Genomic DNA, 27,799 nt, shown 5'->3' on the forward strand with positions numbered 1-27,799 from the left:
GTTGGCCCAGGATCGGACATTGTTTCGTTCTGCTGTGCATGGGGTCACTATGAGTCGGTTCCGACTCGATGGCACCTGACAACAACAACAAAGTCTGCCAAGCAAACTCTTACCAGTCTACCTTCTTCCTGCCCTCAAAGACCCCTAAACCTAAATGAAACCCACTGCCACTGAGACAGTTCTGCCTCAGAGACCTCAGGGAGCAGGTCTACTGTGTCCTATAGGGTTGCTATGGATTGGAATCAAAAGGATGGCAGCAGGTTTTCTTAAAGCAAGATAAGTCTTTTCAGGTGGACAAAGATGGACAGTTACATGCTAATGAGAACAGACTGCTGGATTCTAAACCACACACACATACACATGCTTATATGAGCACTGAGCCCTTGTTAAGAAGCCTGGGCTCTTGACCTTGGGGTCATTCTCTAAGAAGTATCCTCAAAAGGCACTTGAACTTGATGCAGACACTACACAACGTGGGTCCACCTGCAGGACTGACAAGTGGCCGCTGTGCTGGAACACGTGGGATTAAGATGTTTATCCAGGTCTTGTGGCGATCCCTCCATCATTAACCACTGACTAAGGTAGACAGGTAGGAATAGATCATCTTTGTCATCTCTGACTCAATGCTTGGTCTCGGGGAGAGCTAAAGGAGTTTGGTAAAATTCAGGCATCATCCCCTCCTCTTTTCTTCTTTTCCTCATTCCCTCTCTCTACCCCAAGTGGGGTGCTAAGCTTGTCTCTGTCTTAAAGTGCTACCCAGTTACTCCCACTCAGAGACCCCATGTGATAGAGTACACCTGCCCCACAATGTCTCCTTTTCTGTAATCTTTACAGGAACAGGTCACTAGATCTTTCTCCTTGGAGTTTCTGGATGGGTTCAAACCATCAACCTCCTATTTAGCAGCCAAGCGCTTCACTGTTGCACCACCAGGGCTCCTTAAGCTTTACTCTAAAAGGCAGCATAGCATTACAATTAAAACCACAGACTCTGGAGCCAGACTTCCAGGGTTCAAAGCCTAGCAACACCATTGAAAAGCTGTGTGACCTTGGATAAATCTCTGGACTTCTCTGTGTATCAGGGTTGTTGGGGATTAATGAGCTGATGTTCTTCAAAGTCTGAATTAAGTGACATCGCAAATCCATTCTTACATCTGCTAAAAGCACCTTGATTTGCAACCCTTTCTCCAACTCTTATGTCCCTGGTAGCCCTAGTTTGTCCTTGAGGTTGGCAGTCCAAGCCTACCCAGTGGTCCTCGCTGCAGAAGAAAGGTCTGGCAATCCGATTCCGTAAAGATGACAGCCAGAAAAGCCCTGTGGAGCTGTAACACCGGGAGTTACCATGAGTCAGAACCAATTCCATGGCAACAGGTTTTGGATTCTTGTGTGCACTAAGTCCCACTGGCCCTGTCTACTAGCTGAAGGATTTGGACAGGTCACCTATGACCAGCCAATCAGTAGAGTCCATTTTTCTAGCTACAATAATTGGTCAGGATTAAGCCCTTAACCTAAGCTCAGCCAATCAGAGCTAAGGCGCTTCAACAGATAAATAGCTAGTGGTATGATTATATTCTGAAGGCAGTGATAAAATTAGTGAGTCCGTGATAAAAGTCTCCTTTCACGCAGGAGACCAAGGTTCAATTTCCAGTCAATACATCTTATGAGCAGCCCCATCTGTCTGTCAAATTTTAGTAGAGCTTCTTGACTAAGACAGACTAGAAAGAATGACCCGGTGATCTACTTCCAAAAATTAGCCAGGGAAAATCCTGTAGATCCCAAATGGATTAGCAATCAACCATGAGGATAAGTAGGACAGGGCATGTGACATGGGGTGTCCATGAGTTAGGGGACAAGCTGATGGTAGGTCACAACAACCCTATTTTATTATTGTAACAAACATCCTGAGCAAAGTCCCTTCTGTGGGGCCAATGGAGCTTGGGGTCCCCTGCTCTTCCCCTTCTGCCCTGTCATCAGGGTCAAGTAATCCTCTTCTCTCCTCTCTGCAAACGCCCCCCTCCCTACTCCTGCTCTGAGCTGGAGGAAAATGTGAGATTCTAAGTGTACAGCAGGCAGACCTGGTTCAAATCCCAGCTCATCCTCTTCCTAGCTTTGGGACCCTAGTCTTCAGTGCATCTTCACCTGGAAAGCAAGGTGACAAAGGAACAATCCTTCCTGTAGGTCTGAGTTCAGAGGAGCAGAACATGCCTGGGCCTGGCACACAGGAAGGGCTCTGCAGAGCAACCAGGCATTACCATCAAGCACGCTATCACCTTCTCTTATCTCTGGCATTACCTGTCTCATCTCAGCTAGCCCCCAGCAGGGATAGATCATCAATATGTATGTGTATACAACTGACTATGCAGCGCTAGGCATGAAGTGGGAGGGAGGGAGTAAATGGTTGGGTGGATGAATGAATGAATGAATGGAGCAAGAGAAAACCCACAAGTCTCTGTATGGCACTTAAAAGTCCAGCAATTTTCAGTCAACAACAGGCAGGTCTATTAGGAATACCAGTGATGTTATAGGATATGTGCTGGACTGTTAGCCACAAAGTCAGTGGTTAGAGTCCACCAATCACTGGGAGGGTAGGAGGATGGAAGATGAGGCATTCTGCTCCCGTGAAGATTTATAGCCTCAGAAATCCTATGCAGGGTCCATATGAGTTGGAACTGACTAGACAGTGCCTAACAACAGCAATATAAGGGGAACAAGAGCACTAGGGAGGTGCATACTCCTGAGAATAATGCCGTTTGAGATCAGTGGGGCAGCATTTCAGGGAGGGTTAGGAAAGAAGGAGGACTGGAAATGGAAAACTAGGGAGGAAGTGGGATGGGGACTGTTGAATTGTAGGCATGGAGATCAATGAGCTGAAACAAAATATGTCTAAATTGTTGAATGAAAAACTGATTTGCTTCATAAACTTTCACCCAATTCACAATAAAAAAGTTAAAAGCTAGAAAAAAATCCGGCTGTTACAGATTCTAGAGGATTCAGAATGGGAGAGAGAAAAGGCCCAGTACACACCTTTCACTATAGAAAAGGAGCCCAGAGAAGGCGTGTGAATGCCCCAGGGTCACAGAGCAATAGGTAGGCCCTGGCACAGAATGCATTCTCCAAACTCCTCCTCCCAGGCCCTTCTTGTCTGGAACCAGCACCCTCCCTGCCAGTAACTCCCTCAGGTGTCTCCTTTCCCCAATGAGCTGGACCTTGTGGGAAAATACCCTGGAGCCTCCAGTCCAGAAGGAGTGGGGTGACTCCAGACCAGGTAGGCAGAAGCTCTGAAGCCCAGGAGTTCTTGGAAAGTGAGTCAGAGACGAGTTTGCCTCTAACCTTATCACTACTCTTCTTGGCTTTGACTCAAGAATGCAGGATGTGAAAGTTCGCTTCCTGTAATTGAACTCACAAGCCCATAGAGGCCCTGGCTTTACTCTGATTCCACACCACCATTCACAGTGTCCCACCCTGAGGGGCCACTAGTCCACAGTGGTCCCCTACCGACTGTTCATTGTCGGAGGTCTGAAGTTTTCTCCCTGGGCCTCCTTGCCCTCCACACTCTCTCGCTCCTTCTTCAGGGCAGGAAACTCAGACTTTTCCTTAGCCCTGATAGGGTTATAGGGATGCCAGAGCAGATACTAAGATAGCAACTGCCTGCTTGTTGGTTAGGGTGGGCTGCTCCAGAAGCCACCTGGAGCAATAACTGCAGCACAAGCCTTCTTTAGGGAGGCAAAGCCAAAACACCAAACCAGTGGCTGCAAAGTTGCCACTGTCCCAGGAGGCCCTCATGTGTGTCAGAGTAGAGCTGTGCTCTGTAGGCTTTTCAATGGCTGGTGTTTTAGGAAGTCCATCCCCAGACCTTTCTTCCACAGTACTTTTGCATGGACTCAAAACATTGAGCTTTCAGTGAGCAGCCAAGCACATTAGCTGTTGGCACCACCTGGGGCACCTTGGGGTGGTGAGGGGGTGAGAGAGTGAAAGAGGGAAGGGAAGAAAGAGTTCATAATCAAAGCAAGATTCAACTGTGGGAATCTGGGGTTCAATCCTGTTGGGGAGAGGATGTGGAAAACACTCGCGTTGTTCTACCCAAGGAGCGAGGATGTTGGGGTTATTCTCCGATTTCTGTCTGATCTACCACTGTCTGAAGGCTGTTCCTTGGGAGATCGGGTTGCGCTGAAGACACTGGGAGACTTCAGACTAGGCTCTGGGACAGACTTTTTGCCTGAGAGGCCCAGAGACCTAAAACCAAAACCTACCTCCAACTCATTATGTGAAAGTAGATCTGTGACCCGTAAGATTTTCTGGGATGTAACCTGAGGAGCTCTGGTAGTGTAGTGGTTACCAATCAGGCTGCTAATCTCATGGTCAGCAGTTCGATCGAAACTACCAGCTGTTCCGTGGGAGAAGATTTACAGCCTCGGAAACACCGTACAGGGTAGCTATAAGTCAGAACTGACTCCACAGCGCATAACAACAACAACTTTTTGGTGGCAGATTACCAGGCCTTTGTTCAGAGGCACCTCTGCTGGATTTGAACTGTCAATTTGTTGGTTGGTGGCTGAGTGCTTAACTATTTACACCACTCAGGGACTCCCTATGCCAGGTAGTTGTTGCTGTTACGTGCCATTGAATCAGTTCCAACTCACAGCTACCCTGTATAGGGTTTCCAAGGCTGTAAATCTTTGGGAAGCAGAAAGCCTCATCTTTCTCCCACAGAGTTGATGGTGGGCTTGAAGCTCTGATCTTGTGGTTCAACGTCCAGTGCTTATCCTACAGAGCCACACTGCACTTCTTCTATATGCTAGGCACAAACATAAGCTCTTTTGGAGATGTGCCCATAACCCTTCCCCCTACCCCACCCCCAGGCTCTCAGGAAGCCAAGAGCAGCCCCAAACTAGACCAAACCCACTTCAATCTAGTCAATCACAACACATAGATAGCAATGTAGGTTCTGAGGCAGTAGATCTTTACTGGAGCAAGCTCCCTCATCTTTTGCTTACAGAGAGGCTAGTGGGTTCAAACCACCCCACCGGATTTTTTTGATTAGCAGCTGAATACTTTACCACTGCATCACCAGAATTTTTTGGAGAAGCCCCAGGCATCCCCTCATCCATTATCTGATGGTGCCTCAATGAACCCTCTCTTGCCTTGTGAGATGGCTTTTGAACTTGGGGGTCACAAAGCCAAAGTCAGACAGCTGCAAAGAAAGCCATCGCCACAGCATTCAAAATAACATTAACGCATGTGTGTGCATGCGTGTGTGTGCTGTTTTACAGTTTTAGTGAGGGGTCCACAGGGGAAGACAGAGAGGATTTGTGTACTTAGGGCACCTTCTGTTGGACCTGGTGGATTTTTCTGGAACAGGATCACCTCAGCCTTCCCAGAACAGCAGGTGGAGGTCAGGGCACTGCTCAGAAAGCAGATCCTCCCTAAATTGTGAAGCTGGGACTGTGGCCCTACACATGTGACAAACCGAAGGAGTGATGGAAGAAGAAGCAATCTTACGGTGCACGGGGCACAAACTAAGGCCCAAAGAGGTGAGGTGATGGTTAGGGATTTAGGTCACCCAACCCTCAGCCTATTCCTCCCAGTCATTCCCAGACTTTTGGGTGAATGTTGAGAAACAGAAAATACATGTAGCTGAAAATAAATATTCCTCTTTCTCCCTGCCTCCCTTTCTTTCTGTCTCTCTCACTCTAGAGAAAATAGTGACATTAAATTAGGTAGAATCACATTTAGCAAGCACCTACAATGTGTCAGGCACACAGATATCCATCACCTCTTTGAAAACCCACAGACAATTTGGGAAGCAGCGATTACTGGATTCTGTAATACAGGTGAGGAATGAGGTTGGGCGTGTGTCCAGCGTGCACCTGGAGCACCCCAGCCAGGCAGGGAGCAAGCTGCCCTCACAAAGTCCCCCACCCCCACCTCTACTTAACCTCTTCATTTGCTTTTTCATCAGTTCCCACCATTTTGGTCTTGTCTGCCCCCCTCCCAGTTTTCTCTCTTTTGAAGGGTACCTTCTGCTAAGCCAGAGGCTCATGCACAACCCTCAGAGGAAAGAAGGTATGATTATCATCCCATTGTCCCATTTTCCAGATGAGAAAATTGAGGCATAGAGAGGTAGAGCTGCTTGCCCAGGTCACTCAGTCAGCTGTCTGACTCCAGGCCCCATCTGCCCCACGTGGAGATGAGGTTTCTGTGACTGTAGTCCCATCACCAAGGGGACCCTCCCCCACACCAGAAAGGTCATCCTAGAGGTACTTTACCCTCTGACTCAGTGGGCCACAGAGCAGAAAGGCCCCTGGGCTGTAACTCAAGAAGCCTGGCCTTGGGGCTCTTAAGAAGCAAGAGGGAAAAGCATAAAAGATCCTTTGTGTCCCCCAGCCCCACCCTTACATTGTTCTGGCTCACGGTTGATTGGCTGCATCCCTCAGACCAGCCAGGGAGTTGCTGGGTTCTCTGGAGTCCCCTGGGATGGACCAGAGGACTCAATGGGGGCTTGGGAAATTCTGGAACATCTTCGTAGGCACTCAGTATACAAGGGGGCTTCACAGTATACAAGGGGGCTTCAAAAAAATGTAATGCATATGGAAATATTAATGAAAAATGAAAACACAAATTTAAATTATTATGTTTTCATTCCATTTTCCCCAAAATTCTTGAAGCCCCTTATGAGAAACCATTGTTGTTAAGTGCCTTTACGTAGGTTCTGACTCATGGTAACCCTGCATAGGGTTTCCAAGGAGGAGCTGGTGGATTTGAACAGCTAACCTGGTGGTTCACAGTCCAGGGATGATCCTACAGCACCTCACCAGGAGTCCATGAGAAGCCATAAAGGGTGTCCAAAAGTCTTACTGTTACACTGTAGACTAAGCACCAGACCGCAAGTTCAGTTTGAACAGAAAGGTCGCTCCTCAGAAACCTTGTTTCTATGAGTGCAGGCCGATTCAAAGGCACTTAACAACAACAGCAATGAGAAACCACTGCTCTCCTTGATTGTGAAGTGACCAGGCACTGGCTAACACATAGAAAATAAAACAGCTGGGCCCAGACTACCCCTGAGCCCCAGCAGCCAACCTTTGTGTCCTGGATATCTTTCCAGAATGTTCTCTGTGCTCTCATGTGAAAATGCAGGGGTGTGTGTGTTCCCTTTTGATATCCAAAGAGCAACATTCTTTGCCAACTCCTTACACTGGGAGATAATTCCAGGGTGTACACCTTCAAGGGACAGCAGTGTGACTGAGTCATTGAGACAGAGACCCCAAGGCCTGCAAAGCTGAAAGCATTCACTACCTGGCCCCCGACTGAAGTGTCCTAATTCAGGAAGGGATCTAGAAGGGAGCTGGAGCACCAATCATCTCCTAGTCATCCGCTGCCAGGACCCCTGGTAGGGCAGATGGGCAGGTTGCATCTTGGAGTTCGACAAGGAAGAAGAATGGAAAGGCACAGATGTGAATGTGACTGGGGGCATGCAAGCAACTAGGGACAACTAGTGGATGGGCAAGAGGGAGGAGAAGAGATAGGAACTAAGGGCTGAGCATTTATTTGTGTCCATGGAACTGCCTGGATCCGCATGGTACAAGGGCCCAGGATTCGTTTAACCATCATAGAGAGCAAAGACCAGATGGATACTGGAGAATGCAGGTAGGTAGCCTATGAGGTGAGAGGATACCTTGTGTGACTGGCGGTCAGGTGGCGCTTAGTGTTTGGCACATTCAGGAAATTTGAGTATCGATTTGTCCAACTGTCCAATTCAGTGACGCATTGGTAACATGGGATGAATGTTGAGTGAGTTTCCAGAGAGGGACAAGGTCTCAATCACCTGTTCTGGCTTCAGAGCTATGCAAACTCCAGATTCATCTTGACTTGGCCACTTAGGAACCTGAGTGAGTCTCTTCACCTCTGAACTTCCATTTTCCCCTCTGTAAAATGAGCCCTTAATCCCTACCTTCTGGAACTGCTACGAAGACTAAAGAAGATGAGAAGCATCAGTGCCAGTCCAAAAGCCATGGCATCAACGCCAGCACTCGCCCCCTGTTGTTGCTGTTAACTGCCAAGGAGTCAGTTCAGACTCATAGCGACCCTGTATATGGTTTCCAAGGCTGTAAATCTTTGCAGGATCAGAAAGTCTCATCTCTTTCCAGAGTAGAAGTCGGTGGACTTGAATCATCGACCTTGTGGTTCTTAGTCCAGTGTTTATCCTACAGAGAGCTCCCGTAGGCTTCCGAAAAGTCTCCCTAGATGGGCAGCCATGAGGTTGGTCTTCTTTATTTGAAGAGTTTCCCCACAAAGGGCAACCCTACAGAAGGAACGGAGGCGTTCCAGCGTTTGGGAGATGCCAGTTCCGACTCTGAATGATGCTGCCTCAAACACTTATTGTCATAAAGGAAGTTATTCAAACACAATCAATTAGGCGCCCATATTAGCATATTTTTCATTGTAATACAGCTGCAAAGAGGAGATTCTGGAGATTGTTTATTGCTGTTCTGAGCTAATATTTGTTAAAGTGATTAATATGTTTTTCAAATATCGGTGACAGGCGTGGCAAGCATTATTTATCTCCACCTGAAACTGCCTGAAAGGGTGAGAGGTGAGCAGCACTCAGAGGGAGGCTCCAGGTGGGAGTCTTGGGGGTCTCCGGGGACAGTGTCTCCTTTGGGGTACTGTGTCCCAGCCCCTACTTCCCTGTGCCTTGTGTCTCCTCCACCCCCATCTCTTCCACCTTCAACTCTCCCGTTGTTGACCAGTCTCAGCAACCTTCAAAGACATCTTTCACCTCAAAGCAAACAAAGCCCCCTGAGGCAGCTCCACCAGCTTCTCCTGGAGCCCCCCCACCCCTTGCATCCATTCTGTCATCTTTCTCCTTCTCTCCACAACCAAGGTCTTCAAAAGAATCATCTTAACCTCCTTGCTTAACCTCCCAGTCCCTGCTTTTTAAAACTCATGATGAAATATTAAGAACATATGGAACCTAGAATAACGGCATCTAAAAGAACTGTCTGAGACAATGGAAATGTTCTCTATTTCATAGTTCAAACAGGAGTTACACAGACTTCTGGTGTGGTGCTGTAGGATCAGCACTGGACTGCGAACCACAAAGTCGGCAGTTCAAACCCACCAGCTGCTCCTTGGAAACCTTATACAGGATCGCTCTGAGTCAGAACCAACTTGATAGCATTTAACAACAACAATTGAGCACTTGAAACGTGAGCTGTATGACTGAGAAACCGGATCTTCTATTCTACTTCCTTGTCAATTTCCTTTTACATGTAAATACCTAGATGTGGCCAGTGGCTACCACATTGAACAGCTCAGCTCTAAAGAAGAATACAATAAGCATCTACCCGCCCATCACCCAGCATCCTTATTAAATGTCTAGATTTTGTCATATCGGGTTCAGAGTTTTTACAGTAATAAAAATGCTGCAGATCTTTTCTTCTTTCTCTCTCTTCTAATTCCATGGCTGTCTTGAGGTTGATATGTTCTCTCCCATTCATGTTTGCATGCTTTTACTTTTTATATATGAATCCATAAGCAAGGTGTTATAATGGCCCACATTTTAATAGGTTGTGTACATGGTAACTTACTATATACAACACTCAGCAGTTTGCTTTGTGAACTTTTGATATTTTCATCTTCATATAGCTGTCCACGGGAAGTGCGATGGCTCCATAAGATAAGATGGACTGCAATCCAGGAGGTTGGTGGTTCAAGCCCATTAACCTCCTCTGAGAAGAAAGATGAGACATTTTGCTTCTGCAAAACGTTTAAAGATTTTTGAGTGTTCATTGCTGATACTGCTATGAGAATCCTGGTGTGGCACTATAGGATAAACACCGGACTGCAACCACAAGTTCGGTGGTTCTCATCCACCAGCCTCTCCTTGGAAACCCTATGCAGAGTTATTATGAGTCAGAACCACTCAGTGGTACTTAACAACAACATGAACATCTTTCCAACGTCTCACCTTGGACTACAGGTTAACATTTCTAGAGGAAATTCACCAAGAAGTGCAACAGTTGGTTCCAGTTAAACAGTTTTAAATTCACTTGTTGTTGTTAAGTGCTGTCAAGTCAGTTCCAACCCATAGTTACCCAGGTTTCCAAGGAACAATGAATGAGTTTTAACCCCTGATCTTGTGATTCAAACCGACCTGGCAGTCCTACACGTATCCTACAGTACCACAATGGCTTCCAAATGGCTCTCCAATGCGGTTCAGTGAGCTCACACTTCCGCCAGCAGTTGGGGAGACCTGTTTATGTATTTTCTGATTACTAGTAAATAAGCTAAAGTCTTTTTCATGACTACTCATTGAGGTTTCTCTGGAGAAGTGTGTTAGGTTGTGCCCATTGTCTATTTTTGTATTGGGCTTATGTCTTGCTTATTGTTTTGTAAGACCTCGTTACATGTTATGACTGTAATTCTGTCTCTCAATTATATATGTTCAGATATGTTTTCTTAGTCTTTGTTTTCTCTTTTATTTATCCTGGCTTTGGTTAAAAAGACGATTTTGTTGTTTTGTCAAATTTATCAATCTTTTTCTTAAGGGTTTGTTTGTTCATTTACTGTGCTATGATTAAGAAATCTTCCCTTAAATAATGTTAAGACGCTTGGCTGTCATTCTGAATTTTAGTTATCCTTGCATACCATTATAAAATAGACACCTGAGGGGGAGAAAAAGGAACAGTCAGAAATACCACCATAGAAAGCTTGCAAGTCTTCCTTCTGCCTATAACTGATTGTTGTTGTTAAGTGCCGTTGAGTCGGTTCCGACCCATAGCAAGCCCGTATAGGGTTTCCAAGGAGCAGCTGGTGAGCATGAACCGCCAACCTTGAAGTTCACAGAGCCACACCAGGACTTCTATAACTGATTAGAATACCTAAAATGGGGCTACAATGTGCCCAGTGGAGGAGGTTTTCTGTGGACCCTCTGCATTACATAAGACCATAGGTGGAATCCTGAACCGCATCCAGAATCTTCTGAGGTGGGAAATTTCCTCTTCAAAGGACAAGTGGGCCAGCCTGGAGCATCTAGAAGAACAGAAAATACTTCTTGAAAGAAACACCAGCAGCAAAAATTCAAAACAATATAGGCAGTCTGACTGATTACTACAAGAACAAGTAAGTTGCTCACTCAGGGGACATCAAAGCAAGTGGTCAGGTCCCCTCAGGGCAAACCCCCTTCCAAGACTAAGACTCAGTGGGAATACATGCCCTGATTGGTGATCACGCTGGTCACAGATAATGGAAAGTGAGGGGGGAAACAGCAATGAAGCAGCGAGCTAAGCCCTACAATGTTCAATAGACTCCTGTGAACCGGGGTGGAGACCTGGTTGGCCAGCAATGTGGTAAGACCTGAGGGCTCCTGGGCCCAGAGTCAGTGAGGACTGGAGTGGAAAGTGAAGTGTCCAGCTGATAAGAAGAGAGGGCATATGCATAAGAACACCCACACTTGCAGATAATACCCACTTGACCGGGCTTCAATGACTGAATGATCAGAGCTCAACTAGAAGAAGAAAGAAGATGAAAAAAATAGTAATCTGATACAGTTTTATGAACTTGACCTACACCAATGGATGCAGTAGCTCAAAAGAGGGAACAAATCTTTATAGCAAGGATCATTCCCACCCCCTCCATATGCAGAGTAGACAGGGATGGGCAACTTGGACATTGGCTACCCAAAATGGGGGGGGGGAGGGGATACAAAGGCAAGAAGTGACTGGCTTACAAGCTTTCAAGAGGGAACCTAGATCCAGAGGACGTGGAGGAAGGTAGAATCTCAACTGAGTAGTATCCAATTTGTCTTGGCAGGGCTGTTGAAAGGAAATGCGGATAGGTCTCTTGTGATACTATAGTGAATAATTGTTATCAGAACTGAGTGTGAGGGAAATGTAAAGATAGACATTTTGTAGCAAAAGGAAGGGAGTGATTGACTTTGCAGTCTAGGAGCAGAGGTCCCTGGGACCATCAAGGGAGAAGAGCGGTGAGTGGGATCCTACCTAGAGAAGCAGTGACGCCAGAGATGGAGGCAGAGACGATGATGTGGAGAAATGGAGTGGCTGGGGACTCTAGACCCAGAGATGGAGAGGGGCTGTGTGCTGACGACCTGGGAGCAGGCTTGCTGGGTATACTATTTGGTTGGTTGATGATGCATGGAGGGGATTATAACCATGGCAATGAAATGATATATGATAGGATGAATGTAAAGCCAATATTTTCCCATGTAAACTATCACATAATTAACAATAATTTTTTTTTTTTTAAAGAAATCTTCCCTTATTCCAGGATTAAAGAAATACTATATTTCCATCTCAAGGTTAGCAGTTCAAAAGTACCAGCTGTTCCGCAGGAAAAAGATAAGGCTTTTTTGCTCCCGTAAAGATTTACAGCCTCGGAAACCTTGTACAGGGTCACTATGAGTTGGAACCAACTCCACGGCACATAACCACCGCCACCATATTTCCATCTGGAGTCTTAATGTGGCACTGTAGGATAACCATAAGGTTTGCAGTTCAAACCCACCAGCTATCTAGAATTTTTAACTTTCTTTTTTTGTAATTAGATCTTTACTGTGCCTTGAATTTCTTTACTGGTGTGTGCGAGGGACTTCAAGAAGTTCATGGGGAAATTCCATTATCTTTTAATATTGTGTATATTATTTTTCTATGTGAATAACAAGCTACCACAAACTCAGTTGCTGACTGAAAAAAATAACACATATTGAGTATCTTACAGTTTCTGTGGGTCTGGAATCTAGGCACAAGTTAACTGGTGCCTCTGCTTAGGGTGTCACAGAACTACAATTAAAGTGTCAGCCAGGGCTCAGTTCTTACCTGAGATCTAGAGGCGTACTGGAAAAGGCTGACTAGCACCTTGCTTCTTCTTAAAAGCCAGCAGTGGAGAGATTCTTATATAATGTAAAACAATCAAGAAAGCCGCACACCATTATGTTGCCTTGCTTCTATTGGTTATAAGCAAGTTCTAGGTCTCGCCCATACTCAAGGGGAGGGGGCTGCACAAGGACATGAGCAACAGAAGGAGCCAATCATGGGGATATATGTCTACCACATTGTGTGTACTCACTGTTTTCCAGCACACTCTTCAGATGGTCCACCCCTTCACTACTGGTCACTGGTAACATCTCCCCTGACATGTATGAAGCTCCATCAGCAGGGAGGTCTGGCTGTTCCAGTGGTCTTCCTGTCTATACCAGTCTCTGAATGCCTTCCAGTTTGAGCTCACCCATGGCCGTCATGTTGCTAAATTCCATCAAGTCCTTTTAGACTTCACAACACTAGAAGCAGCCTTTAGAACAGAACAAGGGGACAGTGAATGGTTTAAAATCAGGAAAGGAGAGTGCCTGGATTTTGTATTTTCTCACTATACTTATTCAATCTGTATGCAGATCCAAATAATCCTATATACTGGAATATATGAAGATGAACATGGCATCAGGATTGGAGGAAGACTCACTAACAACCTGCAGTATGCAGATGATACAACCTTGCTTGCCGAAAGCCAAGGGGACTTAAAATACCGATGCAGACCAATGACCAGAGACTTCAGTATGGGTTACACCTCATTGTATAGAAAACAAAAAGCCTCACCACCGGACCAATAAATAATATCATGATAAATGAAAAGACTAAAGTTGTCAATGACTTCATTTTGCTTGGATCCACCATCGACATTCACGGAAGCAACAGTGAAGAAATCAAAGGACGTATTACATTAGGCAAACCTGCTGCACAAGACCTTTTTAAAGTGTTCAGGAGCAAAGATGTTAGTTTTAAGATTAAGGTGCACTGACCCAAACCATGGTTTGTCCAATAGCCTCATTTGCATGTGACAGTTGGACAATGAATAAGGATGACCATAGAAGAATTGATGCATTTGAGTCATGACGTTGAAGGAGAATATTAAAAGTATCATTGACTGCAAGAAGAACAAGAAAATCAGTGTTGGAAGAAGTACAGCCAGCATTCTCCTTAGAAGCCAGGATGGGCAGACTTTGTCTCTCATAATTCAGACATATTATCAGGAGGGGCCAGTCCCTGGAGAAGGGCATTATGCTTGGTAAAGTGGAGGGTTAGCGAAAAAGAGAAAGAGCCCCAATGAGATCAATTGGCACAATGGCAGCAGCAGTAGGCTCAAGCTTAACGACGATTGTGAGGATGGTGCTGGACCAGGCAGTGTTTCATTCTGTTGTGTACATGGTCACTATAAGTCGAAACCAACTCGATGGCACCTACAACAACACTAGACCTCTCAGAGGTTTGGACACTTGGAGTCTCCTCTTACCTCTTAGATCATTTTCCCCTAGGGGCTTGAAGTCCCTCATCATGTGTGTCCTTTCTACCTGATATGGAAGTCTTCAGGCCCCTGCTTTGTTCTCACTGTCTGGAAGATCTCATCCATTCTTGGGACTCAGGAGGTTCCATCCCATACCAGCTGGAACCTTGTGAAGCTCCACACCTGTGCAACTGATGGCCCACTAAGGTCCCACCTGGAAGACTCATCATATCCACATAGGATCCTTGATGCTACCACCTCCCCCACTAGGTCTCCATCCCCCATCAGCCTTCCAATAATAGTTGGACCTTTCCTCTCCTTATTGACTCAAGATGTCCTCAACCCTCATTCGCTCCCTTGGGACCCCCACATCCATACTGTCACCTCATTGAAACCCAGAGTCTGACTACTTCCTTCCATCTTGTTGGTCACCATCCTGCTTAGAGGTCCATCCATAGTCTCCTCACTCCTGTCCCATCTTCCACTACTGCTCCCTGCAGGCCATTCTCCACAAGGCAGTCAAAGTGATCATATAAACACATAAATCATTTCACATCATCCCCCCACTTAAAGCCCTTTACACGGCTTCCCATGGCTCTTAGAATAGAATCCAGATTCCTCAATAGGCCCTCAGCGCAGGCTGCCACCTCCTCTCCAACCCATCCATCACCACCATCACCACCCCACTCACACCACCCTTGCCCGACTGTGGAGATTATCTGATTATTTCTCTATGTGGGAGACTTTGGGGGTGGTCTGAGTGATCTGTGGGGAAAGGTGCCAAATTCCCGTTCTGAGTGGCAGGGTCTGGGCAGTACTATGAGCCCCGAGGAGGTCAGATTAAACAGCACTATTTACTTTAGCCCTCTCCGAAGTGTGTTTTGGTGGCGGGAGAGAGTTATGAATAAGCTCTTAATTCCAGTAAGGGTGTGGGTCAGGTCTTGCACAGCTCCTTTATTGACTTTCTTGTCTGCTCTGGTAACCAGAGCCCCAGGTCTGAGTGGACTCTCTGTGAGGCGACTGGCGGCCTGGATTCACCTGGACGGGAGCAGGCCTACCTGCGGGCTCTCGGCAAATACTCCATAGTATCAACGTTTCCACTGGCACTGCTGGGAGCTGGGAGAGCCATGTTTCTGGGAAAACCATCCTGAACAGGGGAGTACCTGGACCCCACTGCCAGGAGGTCATCAAAACTAGACACCAATCAGGGAACTAGGAGGACTGGAGCCAGATGGGGCTGTCTGGGTATCTGTTGCCTGGTTGTTGTTTTTTGTTGTTAGGTGCCATTGAGTCAGTACCAACTCATAGCGACCCTATGCTCAACAAAACGCTGCCTGGTCCTATGCCAACCTCATAATCCTTGTTACACTCGAGCCCAATGTTGCTGCCAGTGTACCAGTCCATCTTGTTAGAGGTCGTCCTATTTTTCGCTGACCCTCCACTTCAACAAACGTGATGTCCTTCTCCAGAGACCAGTCTCTCCTGATGACATGTCCAAGGAGAATTCTGGCTACACTTCTTCCAATACAGATTTATTTGTTACTTGTTTAAGCTGTCTGTTCATTTGCTGGGCTGACAGAATCCCTAGGGACTGAGTTAGGATGCAACAAGAGTTCACTGTGAGTCTTGAGGCATGTCAGGTGTGTGCGTCGGGCCTCAGTTTCCCCATTTACATTGTTGTTGTTGTTGTTAGGTACCGTGGAGTCGGCTCCAACTCATAGCGACCCTATACAGGGTTTCCAAGTTTACAAATCTTTACGGGAGCAGAACACTTCATCTTTCTCCCATGGAACTGCTGGTAGTTTTGAACTGCTGACCTTGAGGTTGGCAGCCCGACTCGTAACCACTACGCTACCAGAGCTCCATTCTATTCAGTAGACAGAGATGGCAACGTAGTAGATGGCATTCTATCACCTCCTCTAGGGCCATATCATGTCTGAAATGAAATATCCTCGGACTAAAGGTCTGGCAAGCTACATCTGAAAAACCATCCACTGAAAACGCTAAGGAACACAGTTCTACTCCAACACACATGGGCTCAGAAAAAGTGATAGATGTTAAGAGTAGAACTGATATTAGTATATGGTATATTCATGATAAGATGGGAAAAGTAAAGCCACTGATACAGAGGCGATTTCCACTGAGTAGGATTGAAGACTTGTCTGGGGTCGTGGACCTCCCAGCCAACTTTACATCTGACTCCTTCTTCCAACAGCCCCCTGAGGTCACCCCCATTGTATAAATAAGGAAACGAAGGCATCTTCCCCAGGTCACCCAGACAGAAAATGGGAAAAGCAGAATTTAAACCTTTTAGCTCCATCTTCCCCACAAGGTGTCTACCACTGGCCCTGGTCCTCCGGGTCTTTGTTCTCAGCTAACTTCCCCATTTGAGACCCTTGAGCAAACTCAAGTTTCAGCCAGGGCTGGCACCAGCCTCTCAGATGTGTCTAGTCTCAAAGGCTTCTGGGTGACATGAAGGTGCCACCCACAGCAGAGAATCCATGACCGTGCTTCTTTGGTCAAGAGGTGCCCCCCTTGCCCCACTTCATACCCACTTCACCCTGATGGGTTAAGTGTTGGGTTGCTGACTGCAAGATTGGTGGTTCAAGCCAACCAGGTGTTCCATAGGAGAAAGATGAGACTGTCTTTGGCTTTAGACCCTCCCCCACTCCCCCAGATGACTCAGGATGACCTCATCACAAGAGTCTTAACCTAATTACATCGGCAAAGATGCTTGTCCAAATAAAGTCACAGCTAGGTTAGGCTGCACATTAGTTTGGGGGACTTCATTAGAGACTGTCTGCATCGATGATGTCCGGTGGGGAGAGATAACACCATGCTCTCTCAACCCAGAGGAAAAGCTCTCTTCCCCACCCTGATCTGCTTCCTGCTTTCCACACCTAGCTCTACCCACTCCTGCCACAGGGCCTTTGCACAGACTGTTCCCTCAGGCTGGGGTGCTCATGGTCTGGCTCCTTCTGGCTCATCCTTCAGTTCTCAGCTCAGATGCCACTTCCTCCCCAAGTTGAGCCAGTTCCCAGCTTCAAATTTGAATAACCCTCCCTGATAGAATTCATCACACTTGTGGATTAAACTTCATCTGTGGGTGGAATTCTTGGATTCATGTCAGGCATGTAGAGGTGACTCCCTCATCCAGCAAAGGAGGCCCTACACTTGGGGCCCACAAGCATGTTTTAATTAGTTTTAAAATTGGAAGGGGAAGTACACCTAATCCAGGCTGGAAAACAGTGAATTGGCCAAATATAATGTTTATTACTTGTCACAGAACTCTGGTGGCATAGTGGGTTGCACGTTGGACTGCTAACTGCATGGTCAGCAGTTCAAATCCACCAGCTGCTTAATAGGAGAAATATGAGGCTTTCTGCTCCTATAGAGATTTAAAGCTTCGGAAACCCTATACAGGGTCTCTGTGAGTCGGAACCAACTCGGTGGCACGCAACAACAATATTTGTTACAGAGGAGAGGCCCATGAAGACAAAAGTCCCTGGAGCCCATAACCATCACCCTATAGTCCTGCAGGCCAGGACCTGCTCCCAGCTACAGTCACTGGCCTAATACACAGTAGTTGTTCTTTGAATGTCCATGACTAAAGGAAGACAGAGAGGAGGATAGATGAGTGGATTCTGGCAGATCTCAGAGGACAAGTGTACGTGAGACAGACCTAGGTTCAAATCTCACTGTTTCCTCGCTTACCTTCCTCCCCTAGACCTGATTCTTCATGTATAAAATGAGGGCACTGCCTTCACTTTCTTGACTAGCTGTGCACATTCCTTATGCTCAAAGTGCCCCTGCTCTGTGGTTGTCCCCATGTCACAGAGGAAACACCAAGGCTTAGAGGGAAAGGATCTGTCAGTGTCATGGAAAACTCAGCCAGCAATCTTATCCTAGCCCGAGAGCAGTCACTCAGATGGTCAGTGGTCACTCTATTGGGTAGCGGTCACTCAGATGAATAGTGTTCACTCAGATTGATAGTGGCCACTCAGCTGGGTAGCAGTCACTCAAATGGACAGTGGTCACACAAATGGACAGTGGTCACTTAGATGGATAGTTGTCACTCAGCTAGACATTGAAAACTCAGCTGGATATCGGTCATTCAGATGTATAGTGGACACTCAGATGGATAGTGGTCACTGGTACTGGTCACTGAGATGGATAGTGGTCACTCAATTTGATAATAATCGCTCAGATGGATAGCGTTCACTCAGATGGACCATGGTCACTCAGATGACTATCGGTCACTCAGATAGATAGTGGACACTGATGGATAGCAGTCACTCAGTCAGCAGAAAGCAGTCACTCAGTCCCCTCTAGCAGGATAGCCTGGACTGCCTTATGTGAAAGCAGAAACAGGCCTCTTGAGGCCTCTTGAGTCCTGTGCCCTGAACTAGCACAGATTCACATGCTATTGGTGAAAGTGAGGCACATGACTGAAACCAGCATCAAGGGGCGGCGCAATATGCATTTACAGAGGAGGTGGAACTAATAGTGGCCATATTTGCCAACAATTAGCCCAAATCAGATGTGGGTGGGCAGGAGAGAGACTCAGGCCAGCGCCTAGAGTTGGCAGAATCATCAGGGGATGCTGGAGAAGACCGAGGGGGAACCGGATTGAGAACAGGGGAGGGAATCAAGCGTTCTGCTTTGACCATGTTGACACTGAATAGCGGCAATTGCACAGGTGGACATGGGGAAGAAGCAGGGACAAACTTTGAGCTCCTTCTATGTGTAATGATGCTGAGAGGCAGAAGCGATGCCTTACTGTCTATGTGCACAATGCAGGTTTGATTTCCAGCCAGTGCACTGCATGCCCAGCCGCCACTTGTCTGTTAGTGGAGGGTTGAGCTACAATACTGAACAAATTTCAGCAGAGCATCCAGACCAAGACAGACTAGAAAAAAAGGCCTGGTAATCTACCTCCCCAAATCAGCCAATGAAAGCCCTATGGATCATGGGAATGGCAAAGGACTGGACAGTGTTTTGTTCCATTGTTCTACCGATGAAAGAATCTGAGACTCAGAGATGGGGAGCATTTTGGCCACAGGCAGCTGGCAATTCAGACTCAGAGATGAGATCTGAACTCTGATGGAGAAGCAGATTTTTTTTTTTTTACATGTTCATTAGGGACTCAAAGTGTTGATCAGAGAATGCTACCTTTTTATTACAGGTAAAAACAATGATTGGTCTTTGCACCCGGCACCATGTTATCATCAAACAACCCTGTAGAGTGGGTATTATTACTGTCCACATTTCATAGCAGAAGCGACTGGCACAAGGACACACACCCAATGGTCCCACTTGAGGACCACAAGTCAAGCCCATGCCTGCCTGACCCCAGCTTTTAACCATTCACCTCGACTAGACATACTCAGTTGACATTCCTACCACAATAGCCGCCAAAAGCTACACCAAGGATCCACAAACCACAACCCCCTAGGGGACGCATCCCACCCACCACTTACTGTGGAACATAAAAGTTTTATTGGACTAAAGCAACACCCATTTGCTTACAAAATATCTATGATTGTTTTTGTTATGTAACTGTAGAGTTGGGCAGTTGTAACCTAGACTAGATGGCCCACGAAGCAGATTAACTGGTCCTTTGCAGTGAAAGCTTGCTGACCTCAGATCTAAAACAAAAGACTACCACATGATCAACTAGATTTGACCATAACCAGTTTAGAGCAGCCCCAGGGGTTCTCACCTATAAACTGGATTGAACTATTTTCCAAATCAAGATTCTCGTAGGGTTTCATCATAGTAAAGCCAAGAATGCTGACACCTGTCACAAATGAAAGAAAGAGCAAGTGGCCAGTCACCATTCCCCTCCACACCCACTTTAAAAAGACCTGCTTTTGCTTAAATGAGAATGTTCTAGAATTGATCTCCCTCCTCCCCCCAAATAACTTCTTCCAAGCTTCTTATAAAAGGAAATTGCTGTCTTTCTCTAAGTGAAGTTCTTGGGATCCTCTTGACTGCCAGGTTGCCGTACGGCAGCAGTTTGGTGTACTGGAAATGGTGCTTTCTGGTGGGTTCCAACTCAGCATGGGCCCAGGTGCAGCAGAACAAATTCCTACCCGCGCTGGTCCTGTGCCATCCGCAATGCTTGTTGCCTTGTTGGAGCCCACGGTTTCAGCCACTGTGTCAATCCATCTCATTGGGAGTCTTCCTCTTTTTCACGGACTCTCTTCTTCACCAAGCATGATGTCGTTCTTCAGGGACTGGTCCCTCCTGATGACATGCCCAAAATTACTCAGATGAAGACGCACCATCCTCACTTTTAAGGTGTATTCTGGTTTTATTTCCTCCGAGATTGAATTGTTTGTTCTTCTGGGAGTCCATGATATATAGTCAATATTCCTCACCAACACCCTAAATGGAATGCACCAATTCTTCTCTTTCTTTTTCATTGTCCAGTTTGCACATATCTATGGGGCAAATTGAAAATACTATGGATTGGGTTCTGTGAACCTTAAGCCTCAAAATGACCACATCACTTTTTCTCTTTTGCAACTTACTTTACTCCAGAATAAAAATCTTTGTTAACATCTTCTACAACTCGACTCCAGAATCTATCGTTAACAAAAGCCTGACTTCTCATTATAGACATGAACGGAGACCTCCTTCTCTGCATCACATCACGGCAGACCAGGGACAAGAATACAGATTCTTGAATCTAGTCCTTACTCATTCAGGAGCCCTCGTGGCACAGTGAGTTAAGGTTTGGGCTGCTAGCCCCAAAAGGTTGGCAGTTCAAACCTACCAAATACTCTGTGGGAAAAAGATGAGACAGTCTGCTTCTTTAAAGACCTACAGCCTTGGAAACTCTATGGAGTGGTTCTGCTCTGACCTTCTGGGGTCACTTAGAGTGGGAATAGACTCTGACGTCAGGCTTGGTTGGATGGTATTATGGACCCCTCAAGAAGCAGTCTTCAGGGTGTGGGACACAGACCGTGTAGTCTTGGAAGAAATCAAGCCAGTTCAGACTCCTTTTGCTCCGGACAAGCCCTAAGCAGGTTAAATGCGACATGGGGATCTCAGTTGCTTTGACTCTTTATCTCTGGGTGGTTTTCAGACAAATCTCTCATCCTGCACCCCCTTACTCTTCATCTCCCCTCCCAAGGAGTGTGTATGTTCTTGAAAATTTCACCCCTGACCTTCCAAATCACCAGGGACCTCTAGACAGGGAGCCCCCTTACAACGAGACTGAGAATATAATGAAAAGTCATTGGGAAACTCAATCTGGGGCTATCAGTTGACGACTCAGCCCAGCGCCTTTTCCCCAGATGGGCCGGCCCCTCGCCTCCTGGCAGTCAGACAGCGCATTCCTTGCCCCAGTTGGATCCTCCCAGCCAAAAAGAAAAGTCCTTCAAACATTGCAGGGGTTCAGACAACTTTTGAAAAAAGGAAAAAGGAACCCCCCAAACAGCGGCCTTTCAAGCCACACACGGAGACTCAAGCTCACTTTTTTCTAGAAGGCGGAGGGGCAGGGGCTTCGAAAAAAGAACCTTCTCTGAAACTCAAGGGGGGGGGGGGGAAAGGGGGGGGGGGGGGGGAGTGAAGGAAGGGTCAAAGGGCACATTCCGATTGCTAAGATGCATTGACAAGCCCCCCCCCCCTTCCCTGGGCCCTGAGAGGGGACCTGGGGAAGGGGAGGAGGCTCCAAAGCGGTGGGCCTCAGAACTGCTCACCCCCCACCTCAGTGAGTTGACCACAAAGATTCTGAGGTGAACCCTCTCCCTTGTCTGGCCCCTACCTCCTGCAGATATGCCAAAAAAAGAATTCCCAGGTCTTCTGGAAAGGAATGAAGAAGGGAGTTTTAGCCAAGACTTGGTTTTTTTTCTCCTTTGTTCTTAATCATTTGATTGGTTGATTTTTGCCCTGAATAATGAGGAGAGCTGGGAATTTTTCTTGGCGACTTACAAGAGTGTCACAGACGTGGACTTGGGGCTCTGGTGGCTTTGGGACAGCTGTCTTCCTCTCTGAGTCCTGGTTTCCTTGGCTCTGGCAGGGGCACAGTCTTCATCCTGGTGTTGGGGCAATTCACTATGATCATGGCTGGCTTTTCTGAGCAGCCTCACAAGGCAGGGAAGGCAGGCACTCTTGTCCCCATTTGACAGATGAGGACTCTGATGTGTCCAGGACCATGCCAGGAAAAGCGGTGGGACCAGAGACAAAGGCAGGTGGTGAAAGCATAGCTGGGCTGAGGGAACACACATCCTGGATCCCTGTGCAACTTTGGACTAGTGGTTCAACCTCTCTGTGCCCCAATTTCCTCATCTGTCAAGAGGGGAGTCTAATGAATCCCTACCTCCCCAGCTAATTTTGAATGAGGTAAGATTGAACAAGTCAATACAGATAAAAAAAACACTTAAAGCAAGCCATGCCATAGGGCAAACACAACAACTGTTGGCTGTTACCAATTAACAGCAGCAGCAGTATTAGCCCAGCCCCTCAGCCAACCAGCCATGAATGGGGTCTGCTTTGTCTCTTTTTAGCTCTGAACCTCAGTTTCCCCACTGGCAGAATGACCTTATGACCTGGATTCCTGCTCTCCAGCCCAAAGTCCAGTCCAGTGAGGGGACAGGAAATGGGGGCTCTCAGAATCCTCAAAGAAATACCTGTTCCTTTCTCCTCCTCCAGGTACGTAGTGTGGACACATGTCACTCTGAGACGGTCACAGCACAAGCTCAACACCCTCACCAGATTCCCAGAAGCCTCATGGGGCTCTAGGGGAAGGAAACTGAGTCTCCCCACCTTGACTGCCCATCCCAGGCCCAGCCCAGAGAGGGTGTGGATGAGTTAACTTCCTGCAGCCAGGTGTACTGTGTTCTGACCCCCATGTGACCATCAGGGCTGGAGGGACACTCTCCTATGTTTGTGTTGGCAGCTGAGCCAGACAGTGGGAGGAATCATTCCCTCGCTCGCTTGCACGCCGGCAGGACCTGGAAAAGTCGCCTCAGCTTGTAGCCTGGCTAGGCTAGCCTCGCTGAGGTCCCTGCTCCACCTCCCACTGGGTGCCCCATTACCTAAGCTCCATACAGGATATGATAGCACCGCCAGTCTAAGGGGTGAGGTGCAAAGGACAGTTCAGACAGGGCAGCTATTCACAGGGCTAGCCCCAGTCAGTCAGACAAGGCTCCGAGGAGACCTGCCGTGGGGCCCATCTGCTCAACGGTTCACCCGACAGACACTCACCAGGGACCCCAGGGGGCCAGGTGCAGGGGAGACCCAGGTTGGGGAGACAAACGTGGCCAGTGTCCCCAGAGCTCACTGCCCAGAAGGAAGTGTGTTTTTCCTTTTACTAATTCACTTTATTTTTTAATTGTTGTGGTTGAAAATATACACTGCAAAACATGCAACAGTGTAACCACTTCGCCACGTACATGTCAGGGACCTTTGAGTCCTACAGCTGTTCCCATCATCCTTTTCTGAGATATTCCTTATTCCTCTCCAATTAGCATGAAGGACGTGGGTTCTCATGGGATCTGAGATGCAGAAAGATTTTGGAATGAGGAATGTGCCGCAGCCCTTCCTATCCCCAGTGCATAGGAAGGGGGCTTTGGGGACAAGACCCATTCTGACTTAAGAGCTTTCCCAGAGACACATGGCAGCTCTGCGGGGATCCCCAAAGGCTGCCCAGCAAGAGGAAGTTGGAACTAGCTCTTGAAGAATGGGACAGAGGCGGGAAGTGGCTTCTCACACAAAAAAGAGGACCCTCCAAGGGATGGACTTGTCTAAGCAAAGGCATAGAGATGTGGGGCCTCTGGTGGTTGACATGTGCCTTTGATCAGGAGGGAAATGTGATGCAGTCTGGCGTTGCTCTGACTTACAGCAATCCTCTGTACAACAGAATGAAACGCTGTCTGGTCCTGCATCATCTTCACCATGGTTACCATGTGTGAGCACATGATTACAGCCACTGTGTCGATGGTCCTCCTCTTTACGCTGGTCATTCTTCAGGGTCATCTCTAGGGTCCTCTCTGTCCCACTGTGGTGGCTTGACTATGGCTGTGATGCTGGAAGCTATCTATGACACTGGGATTTTAAATACCAGCAGGGTCACCCATGGTGGACAGGTTTCAGCAGAACTTCCAGACTAAGACAGACTAGGAAGAAGGAGAGGGGGACCACTTCTGAGGAATTAGCCACTGAATATCTTATGAATAACAGAGGGAAGGAGATGAGATGCAGTTTTTCCTGAGCAACCATACCCTCTTCCTCAGGCTAGGCTGGGGCACTATGGACTGAACAGCAAATGCGGAGTGAGCCCCCTGCCCCACCTCTTGCCACCCGTGAGACCTCGGGCAAGCCAGTTTGCCTTGCCTTAGTTACTTTGTATGTAAAATGGGCACAATGAATGAGCTGTGGATATGGCCTACTGTGCCTTGCTCATGGTCAGCCTTCAGTGAACGTGTAGCCTTCCTTCATTTTGGCTTCTGTGTCTCTCTATCCGGGAGGCACATAGATGGAGCTGATGGAACCCTGGTTCTCATCCTGGCCATTTCTGGTAACTCCCTCTACCTCTCTGCACCTCAGTTTTCCCATCTGTGGGATGGGTTTGTCTCGCTCGCCCTTTGCTATCTGCCATTGCGTTTGTCAGCGTTCCCTGGAACAGGACACCAGAGGCACTTTGCCAATGTTCTAATAGTTTTGTGCCACCGAATGGATTTGACCCACGGAACAGAGTAGAATTACTCCATAGGGTTTGCTAGGCTACCATCTTGTGGGAACACATGGCCAAGGCTTTCACCCATGAAGCCTCTGGGTGGGTTCAAACCACCCATCTTTTGGTTAACAGCAGAGCACTAGAATTGTGCTACCAGGGCTCTTTGTTTTACTGATGTTGTTAAGTGCTGTCCTGTCAACCGTGACTCACAACCACCCTGTAGAGGGTTTCCAAGAAGCAGCAGGTGGGTTTGAACCACCAACCTTGTGATTTTCAGACCAACACTTAACTCACTACCAGGGATCCTTGACTCTGGTACATGCAAAAGGCTTAACACAATGCCTGATACAGAGCAAGCTTTCAAAAGCCTAACCCTGGGCATGCTATTAAAAATAATAATAATTAAAATAATAAAATGAAACTGTCATTATGTTCCTGTTCTAGTTAGAGTTTCTGGCCAAGCAGTCTTGGAATTGGACTCGAACCCATGTGTTCCAGTGTGAGGCAGCCTCAGACCCTCACCCAGGCTGGTAGTCACAGCCCTGGGTCAACAACTGCAGCCCCCAGTCCCACCCAGGACCACCCCAAATGGTTCACTAGCGCCCCCCAGCTCTGACCTCTCAGACAAGAAGGAGACAATTAGCTGCTGGGGAGGCCCCACTTCCCATCCCTCTGAAAAGAAATCTATTTCAGCTGCCTTTTATCTCTCTTCCTTTGTCCTGCCCAGGATGGACTGTCATTGGATCCACCTCCCAGCCCAGTCACAGACAGGCTCAGATACCCATTCCTGGATCCCAGTCAGACACCCTTACTCAGAACATCATGCTTGGTAAAGTGGAGGGTCAGTGGAAGAACCGAACACAGTCAGCAAGATGGATTGGCACAGTGTCAGCAACAATGTGTTCAAATATAACAATACTGAAGCTAACACAGGACGGGGTAGTGCTTCACTCTATTGTACATGGGGGTTTCTAGGAGCCATAACTACCACGACATCACCTAGCCACCAAAACAACACCTCCACAGAAAAGCCTGACCCGCTGAATGAAGCTTTTGAGCACATCCTGGGTTGTTACTGGTGGTGGTGTGCCATGGAGTCTGTTCTGACTATGCATAGGGTTTCTGAGGCTGTAAATCTTTACAGGAGCAGAAAGCCTCATCTTTCTCCTGTGGAATGGCTGGTAGTTTTGAACTTTTGACCTTGAGGTTAGCAGCCCCACATTCTGAGTGGTGGTTGTTGTTAACTGCCATCAAGCCGGTTCCAAACCATAGCAAACTTGTATAAGGTTTCAGAGGAGCCGCTGGTGAGCTTGAACCATCAACCTTGTGGATCAAACTGACTTTGCAGTCTAACGCATTAATCCACAGAGCCACACTGGATTAGGGTTTACAGACTCAGAAGGTTAAAGAAGACTGGATGGGTGTGAGGCAATAGGGATTGGTGGAGACAGGGGTAAACAGCAGAGCATAGTTTTCACCTGTAGGGGGCTACTTAACTTTAGCTGGTTATTGTCAGCCAGGAATATGGACCCAAAGTATCTCATTCGTTTTATTCCTCTAAGAGAAGTTGAAAATGTGGATGTTTCAAGAGTTGTTGTTAAGTGCCGTAGAGTCAAATCCGACTCATAGCCACCCTGTATCGAGTTTCCAAGGAGCAGCTAGTGACCTTGAACCACAAACCTGGCATTTCAAACAACTTTGCAGTCTGACGCATTAGCCCACAGCACCGCAGCAAGACTCAGTTTTAACAGTTATTTGGCTTTTAAAATCCTTTGAAGGTCTACTGAAAACTGAGGACTGTATTTGGCCTATGAGACAATAGTTTGTAACCATTTCAGGCCAGTATGTTCTGGGGATCAGTAATGCCACAAAATTGTTGTTGTTGTTGTTAAGTGCCATCAAGTCGGTTCCGATTCATAGAGACCCTGTATAGGATTTCTGTGGAGCAGCTGGTGAGCTTGAACCATCAACCTTGCGGCTCAAACCGACCTTTCAGTCCAGTTCATTAACCCACAGAACCACACCAGGACACAATCCCACAAAATAGTCCCTGATAAAAGGGTTTCCAGTAAATATTACTGGGGCAACAAGGCAAATCCCCCTGGGTGTCCCAGTGTATATTAGCATATTAAAGGCTCTAAAAAGATCTGCAGAATTAGAAGCACAATTAATATTGTGTACCCCAAGAGGACATCGTTGTTGCTGTTAAGTGCCATTGAGTCTGTTTCTGAGGAGCGGTTGGTGGGTTTGAACTGCCAACCTTGCACTTAGCACTCCAGTTGTTATCCTACAGTGCCATGCCGGGACTTCACAGAGCCCCTCTTAGGAATAGACCCTCATGTGTTAGCCATCTCATGGGACCGTAGAGGTCTAACTTAGTCTTGCATTGTTGTTGTTAAGTGCTGTTGAGTCAGTTCTGACTCATAGAGACCCTGTATAGGGTTTCTGAGGAGTGGCTGGTGAGTTTGAACTGCTGAAATTGTGGTCCAGTGCTTCTCCTACAGCAGCACACCAGGATTCCTTACATTAGGAACCTTCCTCTTTCATCTGCAGATACAACCATAGTTACTGGCAAGGTCCAGTATTGAGCTCCAGGGATACAGTGATAACAAGACAGGCACGTGTCCCTGACCTCCCCTCATGGAGCCCATGCCTGACAGCAACTCTGACCAGGTTAGCTCCCACCAACAACATAGCAGTGATGTATCTATGAAGGCTTCATCAGCCTGAAGCAGAGGCCGATGGGAAGCCACTGAGACTGGTGTTAGCTCAGCTTTGTCATGAACACACTGGGAGACATCTGCTGACTGCTGAGTCCACACA

Source organism: Chrysochloris asiatica, unplaced genomic scaffold (genome assembly GCF_000296735.1).
Source record: "Chrysochloris asiatica unplaced genomic scaffold, ChrAsi1.0 scaffold00128, whole genome shotgun sequence".
Lineage (NCBI taxonomy): Eukaryota > Metazoa > Chordata > Mammalia > Afrosoricida > Chrysochloridae > Chrysochloris > Chrysochloris asiatica.